This window comes from Phalacrocorax aristotelis, chromosome 10 (assembly GCF_949628215.1).
Source record: "Phalacrocorax aristotelis chromosome 10, bGulAri2.1, whole genome shotgun sequence".
Taxonomy (NCBI): domain Eukaryota; kingdom Metazoa; phylum Chordata; class Aves; order Suliformes; family Phalacrocoracidae; genus Phalacrocorax; species Phalacrocorax aristotelis.
Genome location: NC_134285.1, coordinates 12161628 through 12179813, shown reverse-complemented (window position 1 = coordinate 12179813; position 18186 = coordinate 12161628). Strand labels below are relative to the sequence as shown.

At 35.9% G+C, this 18186-nt stretch overlaps 1 long non-coding RNA gene across 1 annotated transcript in view; it reads right to left on the bottom strand.

The window, feature by feature from the left end:
• Positions 1 to 727: 727 nt before the first annotated feature.
• The window catches only part of LOC142062614 (uncharacterized), a 46528-nt gene continuing 29069 nt past the window's right edge, over positions 728 to 18186 (bottom strand). Inside the window, exons 3-4 of the long non-coding RNA XR_012662511.1 lie at positions 7527 to 18186; positions 728 to 3597 (exon numbers count right to left, since the gene is read on the bottom strand). The exon at positions 7527 to 18186 is cut by the window's right edge and continues 24684 nt beyond it. This is a non-coding gene — a long non-coding RNA (uncharacterized LOC142062614). The remainder of the gene's footprint in view (positions 3598 to 7526) is intronic.

The window sequence follows — 18186 nt, the reverse complement described above, 5'->3', positions numbered from 1 at the left end:
CTGGCTTTGATATTCTGCTCTAAGCAAAGTTAATACAACTTTGCTGTTGATTTCAGTGAATAAGATTCTAGGCTGGTTCTTCTGAAAACCAGTAAGTTGATTATGCTTGTCCAAAGCTAGTTGCTTTTTATTTGTTTCTTGGCATGCACTGATTACTGTGTAGTTTTCTGTGTTTCTTACCTGAATGAGATCAATTGTTTGCCTTTTCTCCTACAAGACATTATTTGAAAAGAATCCTGCTTAGCTTTTGTTGGATTTAAATTGAATCCAGTTTGTCATTTCATATGAAATCCACATGGTCCAGAACCCTGGAGATTAGTTGTCTTTGTCAGTAGGAAGAAGGAAGCAAATTTCATTACACTTTTCATTTTAAACATTAAATTGTAGCGGTCTTGCTGCATTTGTTTTCAATTTCTCATACATGTCTTAAAATGTGAGCATTAATTTTAAAGGTTGTTTTTAACAAATAAGCTGTGGAATAACCTGACCATTCATTTTACAGATGCATAAAAGATGCATAAACTGACTTATAGTTTCATGTTTAACAGTTTCATCCACAATCTGCAGGATGATACCTTTGATTTTTCCAAACCTTTGTACTTTCAGGAATATATTAGTAGTATTTACCTGTTGACAATTAATGGGTGGTCTTGCAGGTTGGATTGAGAAGGGCTTTTGTATACTATTCTTTTTGAATGGATTGCTTCCCTCCACCCCCAACCCTCACCCCCTGTAATTTTTTAAATATATTAAATATTCAGTCTTTCATTGCTTTTTGTCTCCTTCTCTGTTTCCTGTTGCCTTGTATTTCACTTCAGATTGCTGGGCATGTCTACCCCTTCTTCATTTTCTCCATGAGTGCATTATTAAGTATGTGTGATGATATGAAATAATTTGGGACAAACATTACTGTTAACCAACTGGGTTTTGTGGCAGTGGTATTGCAATCAGAAGCTAACATCTTGAGAGAAGATGCTATCTTTACAGCAAAGGGAACATCTGTGGACTGATTTGTAACACATACTTGAAGCATTTACTTGTGAATTCTCCAAAGAATATGGATTCCATCACTGAACCATGTTCATATGCAGCAAATAAAAACCATTATAATTAACATGCTATACCAAAGCTCACTTTAGGCTGGTGCACCCTCTTCAATTAGCAGAAATAGAACTCAGAAGGAACATTAACTCCAGAAAGAGGCAGATGGAAACTGTGGTAGAGAGATTAATTCACTGCAGCATGGTAGTGTTGGAAACACTAACTTCTCCTTTTCCTTGTGGGTGAGGAAAAGTTGAAAATGTTACAGAGCTACTAATAACCTTAGGATCTTACATCCTGCTCTTCTGGAAGCTCTTCCAGGGGAGCTGTTGAGCTGGTCTGTATTCTGTTGTCCTGCTGCACCCTGTGCTTCTCAGATAGCTGTATTTCATTACATCTATTTTTGAAACTATTGATCGTCTTGTTTGTGTTTGTTTTCTGTATTTGAAATGTATTAAATCAATAGGTCTTATATTTTATAATCCTCATAATATTCTTCAAAATCACAGAAATTAATATAGGCTTTCATGCTTCCAATTCTCTTGATGCTCCCCTGTACCATGAAGTGTAGTAAGGAAGGCAACATCTCGCTTTCTTCTCTGCTATGAAATTTCAAGAGTTTTAATTATGTGGGATAGGATTCTCATTATTGTTTCACATTTTTTTCCATTTTAGCGTCCATATAAAAGTGAGATTCTGCAAAATGGCTACTGTTCTGCTGCGGTACGTAATGCAATTTCTAATTCCCATGAAAGACCGTAGTTGAGAATGCTTAACATTTTGAATTTCTTAGACTTAAGAAAGATGGATAATCATCAGAGTCAGCGATTCTGGAAATTACACAAGACTAAGGAAAGGTATCAGCTCCAATTTGCCACTTTTCTTTTTAATGTCTTGCATAAATATTTTGGTTAAGACATCTCTTCAGAAGCAATATATTTCCTGAAAATAATAAGATGATTTATAAATTTAAAATATGAAATTACTAATACATAACACATTACTTAAAAAGAAATTTACAGCTTGTCACTTATATCAGTTGATTTGTATGGTCAATGTATTAGAAAAATATAATTAAAGAGAAGGAAATTAAAGGGTGCAGGGGTTTCTGTGCTTTTGTTTTTTTTAATGTTCCATTTAGTAAGTAATTATTCCATGGCCCCCTTACTCCACAACATAAATATTTGAACAGCTTGATATATATTCCAATAAGATGCAGTTTTTTGTATGTTAATGGTAATGTATGGTAGTGGGGGAGACAGTTGTATTTTAAATATGCAGAAAATATAAAGCAAAATTTCTCAATTTAGTGGAAAAAGAAATACATAGACAATACCATGCACTGCTGCCATAAAGCATTGACTTACAAATGAATAAAAATAGTGTAAATGTTGGATTCCATTACTTATGTTTTCTCTTGCAGAATGGTCTCTTGCAGAATGGGGTGGGTTTTTTTTTGCATGAGTGGGAATGAAAGTGCATGAATTAAAACAAAAAAACATTGCACTTATCTCATAGAGCAGTTTCTGATTCTTGCAGACCACAGGCTGAGAAACTTTGATGGAAAAGGTTTGATTTTAACCAGCTGGCTGAATTTCATTGAGAACTTAGAGAATGAGAGAAATGGCAGTTACAACATAATTTATCTTGATAACCAGAGAGATTGAATCACTTACTACATTCCCATAGCGCAAATATTTGTGCAACTAGTTTTTCTGGGTCCTTTCTTTGCCTAGTCAGAATCTTTGGCAGCTTTCCTCTATGCCTTTCTAATGCAGATTTTTCCTAGGCTTTTCCTAGACAGGTATTGAAGAACACGAAAGAAGTGCAAAGATTTTGTTTCTTATGTCTAATTACCAGTGCAGAGGTAAACAAAGAATTTCAGAAAGCAGAGGTCCCAACAGAGGGGCATTATTTTGTACATGTGATTTCAGAATATGTAAAAAGAATTGTCTTGTTTAAAACTTCTGAATCTTAGTCAGGATTTTGTAGAGTGCTTGATTTGTTTAATTCAGATTATTTTATTTTAAATTGTTGACATTTAAAAGCTAGTTAAGAGACCTTGCAAAAGTGTATAATTTCATCAGTAATCAAATGTGTAGAAGAACATATCTTCGACGTCAAAATGGATTAAAACTCATACTGGATATATTTTAGTTGCATAGGGTTTTCAGAAAGTGAGAAACATCAAAAAGTTGGGTGAATATATGTGGTTTTGAATTTATTTTTAAAATATGAAAATAATTTCAAGATTAAAAATGAACCTTTGAACAGCTGTGGTATGTCAAGTGTGGATAAAGGAAAAATAAGCCAACAGCAACAGAATATTTGTAAGGATTTTAAGCATTATATAAAAAACACACGCCATCTTTAAAGCAATGTTACAAAGTACATCAGAGATATTAGGGACAGATTTGTAGAGTCATCTTGGTATTTGTTCCAGTCGAGCTCTTTTCCACAGTATTGTAGTCTGTAGCCATGTGAGTTGTCCTAAGTCACCTACATATATGTTGTTTCCTCTTGAAGAATAACCATCCCATATAAATGGAGCACTTGCTCTGGAAAGGAAGTAGTTCAGAACTGCTACTAGCATAGATTCTGTGACACCTTGCTGGGTTTTTTCTGACTGTATCCACCATAAAGTAGCAGACTGTGTACACAGTAGTCATTTAAATTCAATATATTCTCAAGGAACAAAGTACTATTATAATTTCTCACTAGTAGAGAAAAAGTGCTATGATAGAAGCATAGTGTTTTTCCTCAAGCTTCTCAGGAAATACTTTGCAGTTATTTTAGCACTGAGAAGCCAACAACCAGATTATAGAAATTTATTTTACCAAGAAGCTAGGCAGGAAAGGTAGTCAGTGTCATGAATTCTTATCGGATTCAGGTTTGCTATCTCACAGTGCTGTTCCAAACTCCAGATTGCTAAACTCCATTTTAGCAATCCAAAATGCCATTTTAGCAATCTGGAATTTGTCCCCTTCACTTCTGAAGCCAGATGAGAGAGGGAATTGTCTGCTGTGTTTCTGTATTTCCAGTTACTACAGAAATCTTTATTTTAGAAAAATCTTTAGAATTCTTCTAGAATTCCCTTTCTTTAGAATCCTTCCTTTTAGGAAATAATTTTTTTTTTTAGGGAATCTTTCTTTACTTCTTACTAATTTTATTGTATCAACTATAATCATACTTTCATAACAATGAAATAGTATAATGGAGTAGAGAGATAGAGACAATAACAGATTGAAAAACTTTAAGACTAAATTTGTATAAGATGCCGGCTAATTATTTACAATCAGCTTGGTATTATCAGAGATTCTCAATACAGAAGTTGTAGCAGAAGACTTAATTGATTTTTACAGAACACATGTAGCGCTTATCATCTTATATATTCCTTATAATGCAACTCCTAGATATTATGAAAAACCGAAAGGGAAAAGAGAAATGAAAAATGTGGTTTGTTTTGGTTGGGTTTTTTTGTTTGGTTGTTTTTTTTGCTTTTTTTGTTTTTTTAATGAAAGGGTGGAACTTCCCTTTTAAAAAGATGAAAAGTATAATAATAATAAAATAGCAGACTTGTTGAGGCAAACACATTGAAGTCATTCAGAAAAATAACTGCATGACATCATGTGAGAAAGACAGAACCAAAAAAGGGCAAGTTTTATAGGCCACATAGCTTCTATTCATTCCCAAAGAATTTGTCCTACTCACACAAGAATTGGGAGAGAGAAAGAAATAAAAGCTTTATCCTTGGAAGCTCACAAAATACAAATATGTTGTCCCAGATAGGAAAGGTCAAAAAAGTAAAAAAAATAAAATAAACCCAGGATTCTAATCAGAAATGCTTACTGAGAAAAACTGACTTGCTGCTCAGAAAATCAGAGCTGAAAGTTACTTCCAATAATCCAAAAAGTCCTGGAGCCATTGTGAATCCCTGTATGCTCTTGTTACCTTACATGTTTGGCAAACTAGTGTTTGTGTATAAAAGGATGATTTTTTACACTTTTCTGTCTTGATCTCTCAGAGCAGCAGGAAGAGTTTTACCCCTTTATGAATTCAGCAAGGTGATTCCCAGGCACTTTCTTGGCACTACCAAATTTCAGAAACATGAGCTGCTACACAAGCTGATCTGTGCCCTATAGCTTATCCTGTTCTTAGTCAGATAATTGTATTGTCTAAACTAACCCACATAGTTCAGGAGGAAGTGAAGCATTTGACTTCAGAAGACTTCCAGGACTGAAGTACAATATAATCTCAGTTTTTATGTCCCTTGACATATTCAGGCTACTTTGAAATAAATGCTATGCTAAATACAATGAGGTAAATCTTGTAATGGCTGTTTGAGATTACTATCCCTACTTTTCTGCCCCAGGCCTGTTTATCTGCCCTGGGCTGTTAATCAAATAGCAGAACAGAACGAGCATCTGCCTCAGCCTTTTCAATTTGTTGTCTGACATGGTAGCATAAATCAGTAAAATAGGCTTCTATCTTCAAGGTTTGGTAACAGATACATGTGCTGTATTGCACAGGCTGAAGACTTTTTACTGTTGCAACACCTATAGTAGGCATACTTGTCTCCTGCTCTTTCTTATGTTCAGCGTATAGGCAATTAACACTCAGCATGGCCGTTCCCCATCTCTGTTACTCTGAACGTTGTCTGCTAGGACAAGCTTTTCTGTAGTAGTAATGTTGTTGCCATGATAGTCTCCAACGCTGCATGATATGCCATGTAATACAAATTGGCCTACTCTCTGTAGGCTTTCTTTTGGTCCACAGCTGTCTGTAGCAGGACTGGTTTCAGGGATTTGCCAATTGAAAACAAAACAAAACAAAACAAAAACAAACCCAAAACATTTTGGAGGTATAAACTGTGTGTATTCAAACATCCATACCTGATGGACCAGTTCCCTGATGATTTCTGTGACCAGAGCCTGTTGTTCTGATCAGCTCAGAGAAAGTTTTAATCTCTTCTGTCGTAATGTTCTTACTCCACCTTTTTTAGATATTGGCTGTTCAGTCTCAGTTAGTTAGAGTCCCTCAAGAGTCAGTCCCCAGGTAACAGGGAATTTTTTTCCCCTTCAGGAAGTAGGCACTTCCAGAAGTCCATTTTGATTGCCTTCTGTCTCTTTCCCCAGGCTGCACAGAGCATGTAGATTTAGATGAACAACTTTTTTTTGCATATCCACAGAAAATTAATCCCACCTGAATCATGATAGAAATGGTCCTGCTTCTTTTGCCTTGTTTTCATACGCTGATAGAAAGCATTGAGAAAATCGTCCAATAACTATTTTATGAAGGCAGTCCTCTTTAGAAAGCTTATGTGAAATATATGTATGTGGTAGCAACTAAAAAAAAGAAAGACCTTTTCTTTTGCACTGTCCAGAAAGAATTCCACATACTTGTTTCTGTAATTCACTCTAAAAATGTAATTGAATGAGCCTACAGATTTACATAGTAAATTGTCATATAAATCCATTGAGCAAAGAAGTATATACTGTAATAATCCAGAAATCTTTATAAATGTAATAGTTAATCCCTTATAATTCAGATCCAAAAAAAATGTGTGCCAATATTACTTTCTCATAATTGAAGCATATTCAACTTTCTAAACAGATGAAATGAGTTTGTCATATTTAACAGGAGATCTAGGCAGAAGAACAGAGTTTTCTATCTGAATCTTTAGTAAGAAGGGAGTTGTAGGTGAGGCATAAAAACCCCCAAAAAAAAGAGTCATGACAAGACATTTTTTTTCAAGTAGGTACAAAGAAACCCCCCACCACAAAGGTAGCAAGGTCTGCACTAACGGATAGCTTTCAAAAACTTCTGTTTTGGATTATTTCAATTACTATCACTTTAGAGCCTGATTACAAAAATAAGAAAATGATACGTGGAGAATAAATAGAGGAACATTCAGTGTTTTATTTTTTGGCATTATTAGTACATTTTAGATGGCATGCACTAGTAAAACTCAGAGCAAAGCATTGGAATTTGGCTTAAATTATATGTTTTATTTCTTCCAACAGAGATAAATTAAAACAAATCCTGTGTGAGCGGGTTTGAGTTCAGCATTTCACAATCAATGTGGTTAAGTAAGCAGCTGAACTAACGTATATACTATGTGTCAAATCTTTTCTTATAAACTATTGCTTTTGAGTTGAGTATATAAAAACCACTTCTTACTGTTATATTCTAAACAGTGTATGTGCTAATACATAAAATAAATATCCATAGAGAAAAACCACTTCTAGTCTCAATAGCTTGTGGATTGAAGTTAAAAAGAAATCCAAAACTCTCTGCAACAAGCAATTAATTTTGACCCATAAGACTAATAAAACGATGGCTAGTATGCAACCTGGCTCACAGAAAGATGATTTAATATTTCTAGCATGGTAAAAAAGCTTGGTGTGGCCTTCAGTCTCAAAGACAATTTCACCTGTTGCAAAGCTTGTCTGAAGTCCACATATTTTTGAGTTATCAAAACATACCTTAGAAACAGGAGCTCAGGGTTTTACTACTTGTTTGGGTTTTTTTTCTTCTTTTTTCTTTTTTTTTTTTTTAAAGGCGTATGTCGCAGTAAAGGTTTTGCTTCTATCCACTGGAATAGAAAGAACAGTTTTCACAAACCACATGACAGTATTATTGCACTGGATTTTAGACACGCTCTGATAGTATATTCTTTTTTTCTTAACCATTTTGAAGATTAGCGATATCAACAGCAAATTTTTAATAATAATGCCCTTAACATACTTGTTAGTAAAATGGAGGATTTAAAAATGGTTAGTAATAGGATAAAAGAAATTGTCGTGGATGATGGTCAAAAAGGAAGGAGAAAATGGAATGCAAAGCTGCTACAGAAATTCATTTGATGGAGCTCTAAGGGTACTAATGCATGTTAAAGAAAATATAAGATCAGGAAGAAAAATGAAGAGAGAAATCCATTTTAAAAGCACTTGATGAAAGTAGATATCTTTTACGTTTGCAAACCACAAAGAACAGGTGAATTTTCCTGTAACTTAACTGAAAATATTACTTTTATTCATGAATCAAAACTCACTTCTTTTTTACTAAGTATTAAAACTAAAAAGTGATGAATAACCTAATAAAAATAATTTGCAGTAATCCAGAAGATAAGTAGGAGGTGAGTAACAGGATGGATTTGTGAACAATGAACCGTGTTAAGCAAGTCTGGTTTCCCTCTACGACAGGGTAGTGGCTCTTGTGAAGGAAGGAGGGGCAGTAGGAGTTGTATATTTTAATGAGGCTTTTGAAAATGTCTCAAATGGCATTCTAATAAACTATCTAGGGAAGTACAATCTAGGTCATATACTGGCAACATGAAGGGCTGTATGCCAGACTGAACTGCCCCCTCCAAATACTGTGATAAAGAACCTGGCACAAGTTGGAAGATGTCGTATCTAAGATGCTTCTTACTGGCAACCTGTCACCCCTATGAAAGACAGTGGTTTCTCGTATATATCCCTACCAATGTGCTGTGTTTCCTGTTGTTAGGGCAGGCAGAAGAAAAAAGACAGAAATATAGGATGAGAAGGCTGTAACAAGCAATAGCCCAAAGAGGCTAAGCTCTCCTGCTAGCCAGTTTTAGTAGCTCTCCTGATGGCAACTGCAAGGGCTACTGAAAACACAGTATTTACAGAACAGTGTCTTCTTTGAACAAAATATCCCTGAACCTATCTTCTGGCCTTTCTTTTAGCAGCTCAAAATTTACGCATAGATTTTTGTGTTACCCTTGCTGTAGATTTAGTGACAGTTGAAAAGTACTCAAAAATTATCATCATCTTGGTGAGGCTTTACAGAGGTGTCTAAAATCTTGTACTTTATTTTTCTTTTTTTGGTGTCTTGGATGCTGGAATTAGATGTTAGAATACAATTATTAAAGTTTCACAAGATTGAGAGGAGCTCCCAGACAGGATTAGACATTAGAATAGTCTTTACAAATTCAATAAATAGTCTGAAAAATATAACATACAATTTAGTAGGGAAAAACAAAAACTTAAATGTTTAAGTATAAATAATTCAAACACAAGGGTTATACAGAAAATTATCTGAATGTTATAAGGCACTGGAAATGGACTATATCATACTGTTACAAAAAAGGAAAAGTGGGAGTTCTGCCATAGCCCTTTAAGCAGCTTTGCTGTTTGTTTGCACGTTCCTGTTAGTCTTTCAGAATGGCTAAAGTCTTTTGAATTAGGCAGCTCCACACCAGTCATCTTTTTAAAAATCTGTGGCTTGGTTTCCTTATACCTGCAAATTAAGTCTCCTATGAAGCACATTTTTAAAAACTTATATGATTTTACAAAATGTGGTTTCCATCTCTTGCTACGGAGTATTTGAGTACTTCACTAAATTCAGGCCATGATGACGCACACAGCAACTGTGCTGGACAAACAGCATAGAGGGTCCCTGTTTTCCACTCCTCCTGTTCATCCTGACTCTCATGCTACCCCTTTTGCTGTGTTGTGCTTGCATAACTATCTGTGGGCTAGTATGGGGCTGAATCGGGGCACTCATCCACCTGAAAAATAACACTATAAAAGCTCACAGCCAAACAAAAGATAAAGCCCACAAACAGAAGTCAGGAAAGACTCTGTGGAGATCTTGGGGACACCTAAGGCACACTGCCACCAAAGAAGTTTACAGAATCGTAATCTCGGGGTGTCCACAAAGGGCAGGTTCACAACAATTACTTATTGGGGCGTTCATCCTGGGAGTTGTCCCATTAATATTTTCTACTAACAAAGGTCAATATGGGACACAAAAAAGTGGTTGATTAGGTAATGAGGCATAACAGTATGGATAATTTTTTGCTACTTGGTCCATAGCAAGTGGGACTGCTCAGCAGTGAAAACCTCAAGAGCTGCATTTGGAGTCACTGCTGACAGCTTGAGAAATAACAGGTGATGAAGAATGAATCAGCACCAACAGCTAACTGTTCATTCTCTGCTAAACAAACTGTCGAAAAAGCAAAGCTTGGCTTAGAAGTTCAAGAATTAATTAGTTGGTGCCAGGAATGGAAGCAGTGATCATTAACGTGCCACCTGGGCATATTCATGTCCACTGATATCAGCGGATATCGCTGATATCATCAGCAATAGAGAGCAGGACAAATTCAAGTCAGGGAAGGAAGAGTGGCCTGGCTCAGCTTCTGAGTTTGTTTTGGAGGTAGATTAGTAGCAGGGTCTGTCTCTCTGTGGTGAATCTCTCTGATCTGTTACTTGTCAACTAAAAAAGCCAAAACAAGAAAAACAAAGCAACTCACCACCTCCAAATGAAGTAGAGTGTGGGTGCCAGGTATGCTCAGCTATTCACTCCACAGTGAATCTGTCAGCCCTAAACCTGCACATTCTGACAGCTGCTATTGCTTTACATGGGGAAGAGGATCAAAGGAAAACATACTGAGGACAACACAGATCAAGTCTTCTAGAGTCCTCAACTCCAAACACTTCTTTCATGTGAGAACAAAAAAATCTGTATGAAAAGTTGAAAAACACTTCCATAACACTAATGAGGAAGTATTCTTCTGTTAACACAGCTTAATTTAGTGAATCACAGACCATATCTGGTCCCATGTAACTTTAGGTACTGGTACGTAAATTTTGAGTGTAGTCATCTTAAGGTCTTGAATCATCATCAGAAAGTTACTTTCAGAGTAAGTAACTTTCCAGGGTTCGGCTCTCCTAGGTCTGGGTTCTCTCTGGAAGTAGCTCTCATTTCTGGCTTGGAGTCAGTCAGTGGCTGAAGCGCATGCTATCTCAGTTACAGACACTATTGGCAGGTATAGAATACCTCTGGCACAAAAGACTTCTCATCTTAGTTCCAAACCAATGCAACAGCTCCATTTCCCCTCAAGTTCCTCTCTGTCCCAGAGGTATAGCAATGAGTGAACTAAAATGCATAGTGAGCATTCTCAGCCCTGGCTATTCTGTGCCATCAGATAAACCTCTGGTGAGCACAAGAGTGAAAAACTGTGTTTGTTTAGGTCTCCAGCAGAGAGACTGTTAGTCTATAAGGTCAGTTTTGGGTACAATTGAAAGTGTCGTGCTTCACAGAGTATGTTTTGCTTCATCGACTTGAAGAGAGGCTTGCTCATAAGCAATGAACAGACTAGCTCAAAATTTATACCAGCTAGCACGTGAAAGGTGCTGACTTGACATCTTTGGGGACTGTCTGTAATTTTTTCTTTTTTTTATTTCCTTCTTCTCCCCTCCGCCCCCCGAGTCTGGCAACCAAGCGCTCTCCTCAACCAGCTTTCTCAGGACTTCCTTACTAACGGTCAGTCTTCAGTCTCTGTTGAGATATTAACAGCAATGAATATTATTCTTGTCTGTGAAGCTATGTTTATTTTCTAGAACTCTTTGTCTTATATTATGTATCACTGTCTCAGTTATGTATTGCACTCTGAATTACTTTTTTTTTTGATTGCTGATTTCCATTTTCCTGAGGAGTAAAACTGAAAATAGTGGAGCTTAATAGGTCATTAATATTATACTCTGGAATCTGTTTATTTTTTTCCATGGCTTCTTTGTAGAAATAGTCTAGTGGTGGTGTAAAAGAGGTAATTTTAGTAAATTACAGCAAAACAATTAGAGAATGAGTTTAGTTTGCAGGCAGGCATTTTTAGTGGTATTTTCTGGACTTCTTCATACCAAAGAAAATGTTTGGTTTCTTAATTATAGGTAATAAGATAAAGACTGAAGAAACTACTGAGAAAACAAAAAAAATGTTTAATATTTTATCACTTAGGTACAGAAACAGATTAAATTCCTCCTCATACTACAAAAATTGCACTAAAACCACTGTTACTTACAGTAGCTCTTAGTTTCATAAACATTGTATCTTTAAAGTTCACTAAATTGGCTTAAAGTCTATGGGAAGATGGCTTAAACAGCATAGCTCGAGTCAAGTGTGGCAAAATGTCCAGTGATGTGAACAACCTTTTGAAGGAAGTTCATCTGCATTGATTTGGTGAGCTCTGACTCTAAGGATGAGCTGAATGGAGATCATAGTAGTAAGACTTTGCAGTGATGTTTTTACTTTGAATGGTTTGGTAGGAATGTACTTAGGATGCATACAGAAAGAGTGAGGGAGCTATTGAGTTATGGGGAAACTCAGGTGTCCTCCATTGGGACTCCAAATTTCCTCTGCTGAATATTGGAAACCATCTTGGAAGCAAGGAGTTTCTCACACTTTTATTAGGTGATCCAGACCTTTTTTTGATACAATAAGGACCGTAAGGACTAGCGTCTGAGAGAGCTACTGCCCCATCTAGCACAGCCAGCCACATAGCAAAGAATGATGCAACTAAGTAAAGCCAACATTTCATTAACCCATCAATTTACAAGAAAATACCAGAGGACTATAGTGGAGGTGAAGAGAATATAGTCAGCCTTTACAAAATCTTGGTTAAACAAGTTTGAGTTGAACAAGATAAAATGTGGGAGGAATATACTGGTGTGGTCTGTTTTATTGACATACGTGGATATGAATATCTTGACTAGCATGGGCAATTGTAATAACTTAAATATTAAAAGTCCTAGCAAGAAAATACTACAACACACTGGAATTAAGAACTCACATTTAAATTCTGATAAAGAAAATAACAGGAGTCAGCAAGACTTCTGGTACTACAGGACATTAAAGAATAGCAGTTAAGACTTTTTGCCCTGCATGTTAGTATTTTGAACAATGCAAATTATAGTTCTGTGCTTCCCACCAAAAGTCTGTAGGCAACGTGATTTCTCTTTCCAAATGTTAATTTTTTTCTTTAAAGAATGTGTGTACATGATTAAACCAAGCTTGCCCTTCTACCTACTTCTTAGAGAAGAACCATCTTTCTATTGGTGTATTGTAGGAATTAAGCTCTCTCCCCCTTTACGGAAGATGGCACAGTTCAGAAGAAGTTGTTTCAGAACATACTCAGTTTAATTACAGGATCAGTGAACACAGCAGTGTTTTCTTGGCAACAGGTAGAAAAGCTGGCAGTTAATCAGTTTCTCTGGAGCAGTTTCTTGGCACTATATCACTACAATAGAAACTTGGATTTCATTTCTTATTTTGTTTTTCTGTTCCCCTGCTTCATTTCCTCTTTGTCAGTTTTTTTTCACAGTGGTACATCAAAATAACATGCTGCATTCTTTTTTATGAAGAAAGTATTAACTCCGTTGCTTTTTGAGTTTGTAAACAATAGTGGGATGTGGTTAAGAATTCTGCATAGACATATGCATTATCTGTTAATAAATAAGGTGGCTAAATGAAGATAATGAACAGCTTAAAAGGAGAGGAAACAGTTTAAAGGGATAAGTGTTGAATGTTAAACTTACATAATTGCCATTGCTGAACTTACATGTTAAAATGTGTTGCATGCATAAGAAAAAAATCAGTTAGGTATATAATGTAAAACTACTAGTACATCAGGCAAGAGAAAACCCTTAAGGTAGAAAGACAGAGAACGCCGACCAAGCAGTACTTGTGACTTATGTTAGTGTTTAATCGCCATTGCCTTACTGATTTACTGCCTGCCCCATAAAGTTCATTTCTATTGATCACTGCATATACTAAGCTGAATTTAATACTTGGAAGTGGCTATGATATATTAAGAGCAGTATTTTTCAGAGAAAATACTTTGGTTTCCTCCCCTTGTCCCTTTGAGAGACTAAGCAAAACAAACAATGGAAGTAACTGCTGACTGAAAAGATGTAAGGCCTGTGTATGTATCTACACTTGACAGAAGAGCATAGCTTTCCAAATTTTACAATTCAGATTGCTATTTTCTATACTTCAATATAGTCATACATAGATTATATGAAGATTTAATTGACAGTCTGCACTGGATTCATGATGGAGCTATCTGAGCAAAGATGAGTCATAAAGACTGGCATGCTTAATAGTAATGGATAGAACTTTTATGAAATAATTTGTATACCTGTCTAGCATTCAAAATTGTCTCACTTTTGCTATATTCTTACCTTTATTTATATCATCTTTGCTTTTAATGCTATCTGAAAATAGTTTTATCAATAATTTACTTTTCATAAATAAGATATTGTATTTTTTGCTCAGATACATTGTTATTTTTATGTTTGTACAGCATATGGAAGCCATAAACAGACAGATTCTTCTTAAGAGCATGGGATGCCAGCATTCTGGCCTTACAGTTTTAGTTCATTTTTTGTAACTCTTGTTCTATGAAAGCTTCATCCAAAGGAAAAAAAACATTGGAAATAGTTTCTTTTCTGTCTTCTTTTCCACTTACTTATGCCATCGTACAACAGTAATTGAATATGGTTCCCATTGCTAATTCACATCATGTACATTATCACATCTGGTAACAGTTTCTCATTGTATAGTTTCTAGTTTAGGATTGGAAGGATTACCCAGATAAGATAACTTTTTCGAAGTTTTTTGTCTGAGGATGTAGTTTTGCCCCATTGCTGAAGTAAAATATTTAAATTCCTATTTCGAGGTCTGCAAATTAGAAAGTAGGGCAATACTTTATTAGGTTAAGATAGTATGCTGTGTTTTGTGAATGCAGAGCTTTAGAGGTTGGGGGTTTTTTATATGGCTTGTTAAACAGGCTTTCTGCACATCTGTACGCTTCCATAAAAATGAAACAAAATAAAATATTTTCAGAGGTAATGAGGAACAGGACAAAAAGAGTTAACAATCGAGTAGTATAGCTTCTGGAAAACTTTAAACCTCTCCTCTACATACTCATCACAGCAGTAGCCTAAAATTTTAGTTTAAATTTTGCATGATGTTATGAAGTGTTTATAAGACTTTGCAGTGTTTTTCACCAAGTCTGGAAATAATGCATTGAAGTTTTTTTCCAGAAGTGTTGATTATGCATGTCTAGCTCTCACTTAAGTGACTTGAGCTTATGTCTAACAAATAATGTCTGAGTAAGACTACCCCCATATGAAACCCTTTTTTTTTATGACAGGGATGACATAGATCTCTACCCCTCTATGCTAGATTTTCTGCACAACTTTTGTATTCTGTGCTCAGTTAGAAAAACAGTTAATAGAACTAGAGAATGTTTCACTCGTTCTGCAGAAACACCTTAATTCTGGAGAAAGATTCTGTTTATCTGATGAAGTACATAGCAAATATTAAATGCAATACTTGGTACCCTGTGTCTGCAAATAGTTTACTGAACCAGGCTGGTATTGCTTAAAATCATTTCCTGAACTTGGGTGCTAAATTATGCAAGTCCTTCGAAGCAAAACTCAGGTTCAGCTACTCACTTGCTCAAGTATGTCACTAAATCATGCCTCAAAAAAGGGCTGTACTGAACCTTTAAGGTATTTTTGTGTATTTTTAAAATTTGCAAATACCTAAATACAGTGTCTGAATTTTACTTCAAATTATCTTTATATTTCAGAGAAACATAAACTAGAATGTTACTTCTGTTTTAGTTCTTTTTTGAGAAATTCTTTTGAGCGCTCAGAGAAGCATTTTCTATTTAATACTACTTCTAGTAGTAATCTTCAATTTCTTGCCTTTGGTAATAATATTAAAGATGTGTCTTGGATTTGCTCTTTTCATCTTGTTTCTTCTTTTCCTCTTGACTGCATTCTTATACTATGGTTTAGGTAATGATAAATACAAGAGTAACGCCTGGTGATTTTGACTCACTTCTGATGATAAATATGAGAGTAACCACTAGTGATTTTGACTCACTTTTTATTTCCTTTCAGGGCTTTCTGCTTTTATTTTCAGGCTTAATCACTGCTATTGTAAAAATATTTGTTGTCTTCACAAAAGTTCCCAAGTGATTTTTGACTATGTCTTGGGTGTGTCCTGTTATACGTATGTAACGGGCCCATATATACACATTGGTTGATTAACTGCCAGTTAAGTACAAAACTCCTTATTTTTTCCAAATATTAAATATATTTTTATCCTGTCATACTGTGCCACACTTAAAATACTGTTTGAGGTATTTACTTGATCTTTATTTAGATGTGCTAATCCTGGTAAAATATTAAAAAATATTTTTTGGTACCTAAGCTGAATAGGTTCTTGTTTGTTCTACTGTTATTAGATTTAGTATCTAAATTTTGTGCATGAATATAAAATGTTTCTTGAAGTGCCCAGGATCTTCATGTTTCCAGATTTAAAGTACTTAGTAGAGTCCAATCTTATCTCAGCGATTTCTGTACTCTGAATCTAGAGTGAATATTCTGTGTCCACTTCCAAGGGTTAGGAAATAGTTTTTCTTCTTTTTAGGGTCTTAATTTGATTTGTTTCTTAACAGAACACTTATTTAATCACACAGCACTTACTGTGACTTCTCAGTAGAGTGTAGTATTATTTTGCAGGGGTTATAAGTCATTTGCAAAGTGGAGGCTTACTATTAGTCTAGTTATCTCACAATTTTCTGATACTACATGTGAGCAAAAAGCTTTTTTCTGAACTGCAGTCATGGGCGTTTATAGCTTACTTTTGAGCCATGCCGTGTAGAAAGCAACTGAATTTGTTTCCAGTTTTTCACATAGATATTTTTCAGTCTGATATATCTTTTTCATATTTTGTTTTCTTTTGAGTTGTATTATTGCCATTTACAATATCAACCCACGTAAAGTAAGAAATAGAGGACAAAAAGGAAAAGTAACAGAAAACAACTTGTAGTCTTAATTCTTAATCAGCTACTGCTTTTGATACTTTAAACATGGTGATAATTAATGTGGAAAGCTCTGGAAGCCTTAGTAAGCTAGCTTGATCATCTGAAGAATGCCAGTACTTATTAGGGAAAGTTCATGATTCATACTCAAGGATTAAGCCAAGAGAATCTTGTGACCTAAGCAGCCTGGCTCTCCAGTGGTAAAAATGGGATTTTCTTATCTTCAGAAAAATAATAATTGAGACAGAGAACAGGGATGGAAGCAGACAGTACACATTTGATTTAAGAGCTAGCAATATTCAGTGTGTAGGGAAATCGCTGTTTTGGCAAATTGTTGGTGTGATGGAAATGTGAAGTTAAACTCAGTATATGAAGTATTCCGTGGAGGTGAATCAGAGCATGCCTGAGAAACAGTAAAGATGAGAATTTTGACATGAAATGTTAGGTCTTTTATGTTTGAGTTATCCTTAAGAAATTTTTAGTCACTTGCCTGATATTCAGGCAAGTGCTCTTCCCGGGGTATTAATTACCTAAAACCAAACACACGAACATGTGTCACAGTATGGTAGGTAGTCAGTGCTAGAAGACTGGATGCAAGATTTGGAGTGACGACATGAAATCTAATCCTATTTCTAATAGTAAACATTGACTCGACAGAGTCAGTCACCTTCGGCATTTCAATTTCTCCATTTCTACAGCTGGAATAATGATTTAACTTGTGGCTTATTTGTTTAGAATGTTGAAATAAAGGCCTTTAAAATATGAACAATAAAGGATATAATGTGTAAGGGAGCATTGCGAACAATCTCCCTGACCAAGAAAGACACATAAACACATGCTTATTCTTTTGCAGAGCTCACTGACATTAATGGTCTTGGTTCTATTTAGTTATAAATCTATAAATTTATATTTAATATATAAATTTTATATATAAAATATATATAACTGTGGTGCAGTTGACATGCATGAGGAATGGGATACCATCCAGAGGGACCTGGACAAGCCTGAGAAGTGGGCCTGTGTGAATTTCATGAGATACAGCAAGGCCGCATGCAGGGTCCTGCACCTGGGTCAGGGAAACCCCTGTACCAATACAGGGATGAAGGAACTGAGAGCAGCCCTGCAGAAAAGGAACTGTGTGTACTGGTGGACAAAAAGCTCAACATGACCTGATGCGTGCACTCACAGCCCAGAAGGCCAACTGTATCCTGGGCTGCACCAAAAGCAGCGTGGCCAGCAGGTCGAGGGAGGTGATTCTGCCCCTCTACCCTGCGCTGGTGAGACCCCACCTAGCATACTTCATCCAGCTCTGGACCTCTCAGCACAAGAAGGATGTGGACCTGTTGGAGCGAGTCTAGAGGAGGGCCACAAAGGTGATCCAAGGGCTGGAACACCTCTCCTATGAGGACCGGCTGAGAGAGATAGGGTTGCTCAGCCTGCAGAGGAGAGGGCTCCGAGACCCTATTGCAGCTTTCTACTACAAGAAGAGGGCCTACAAGAAA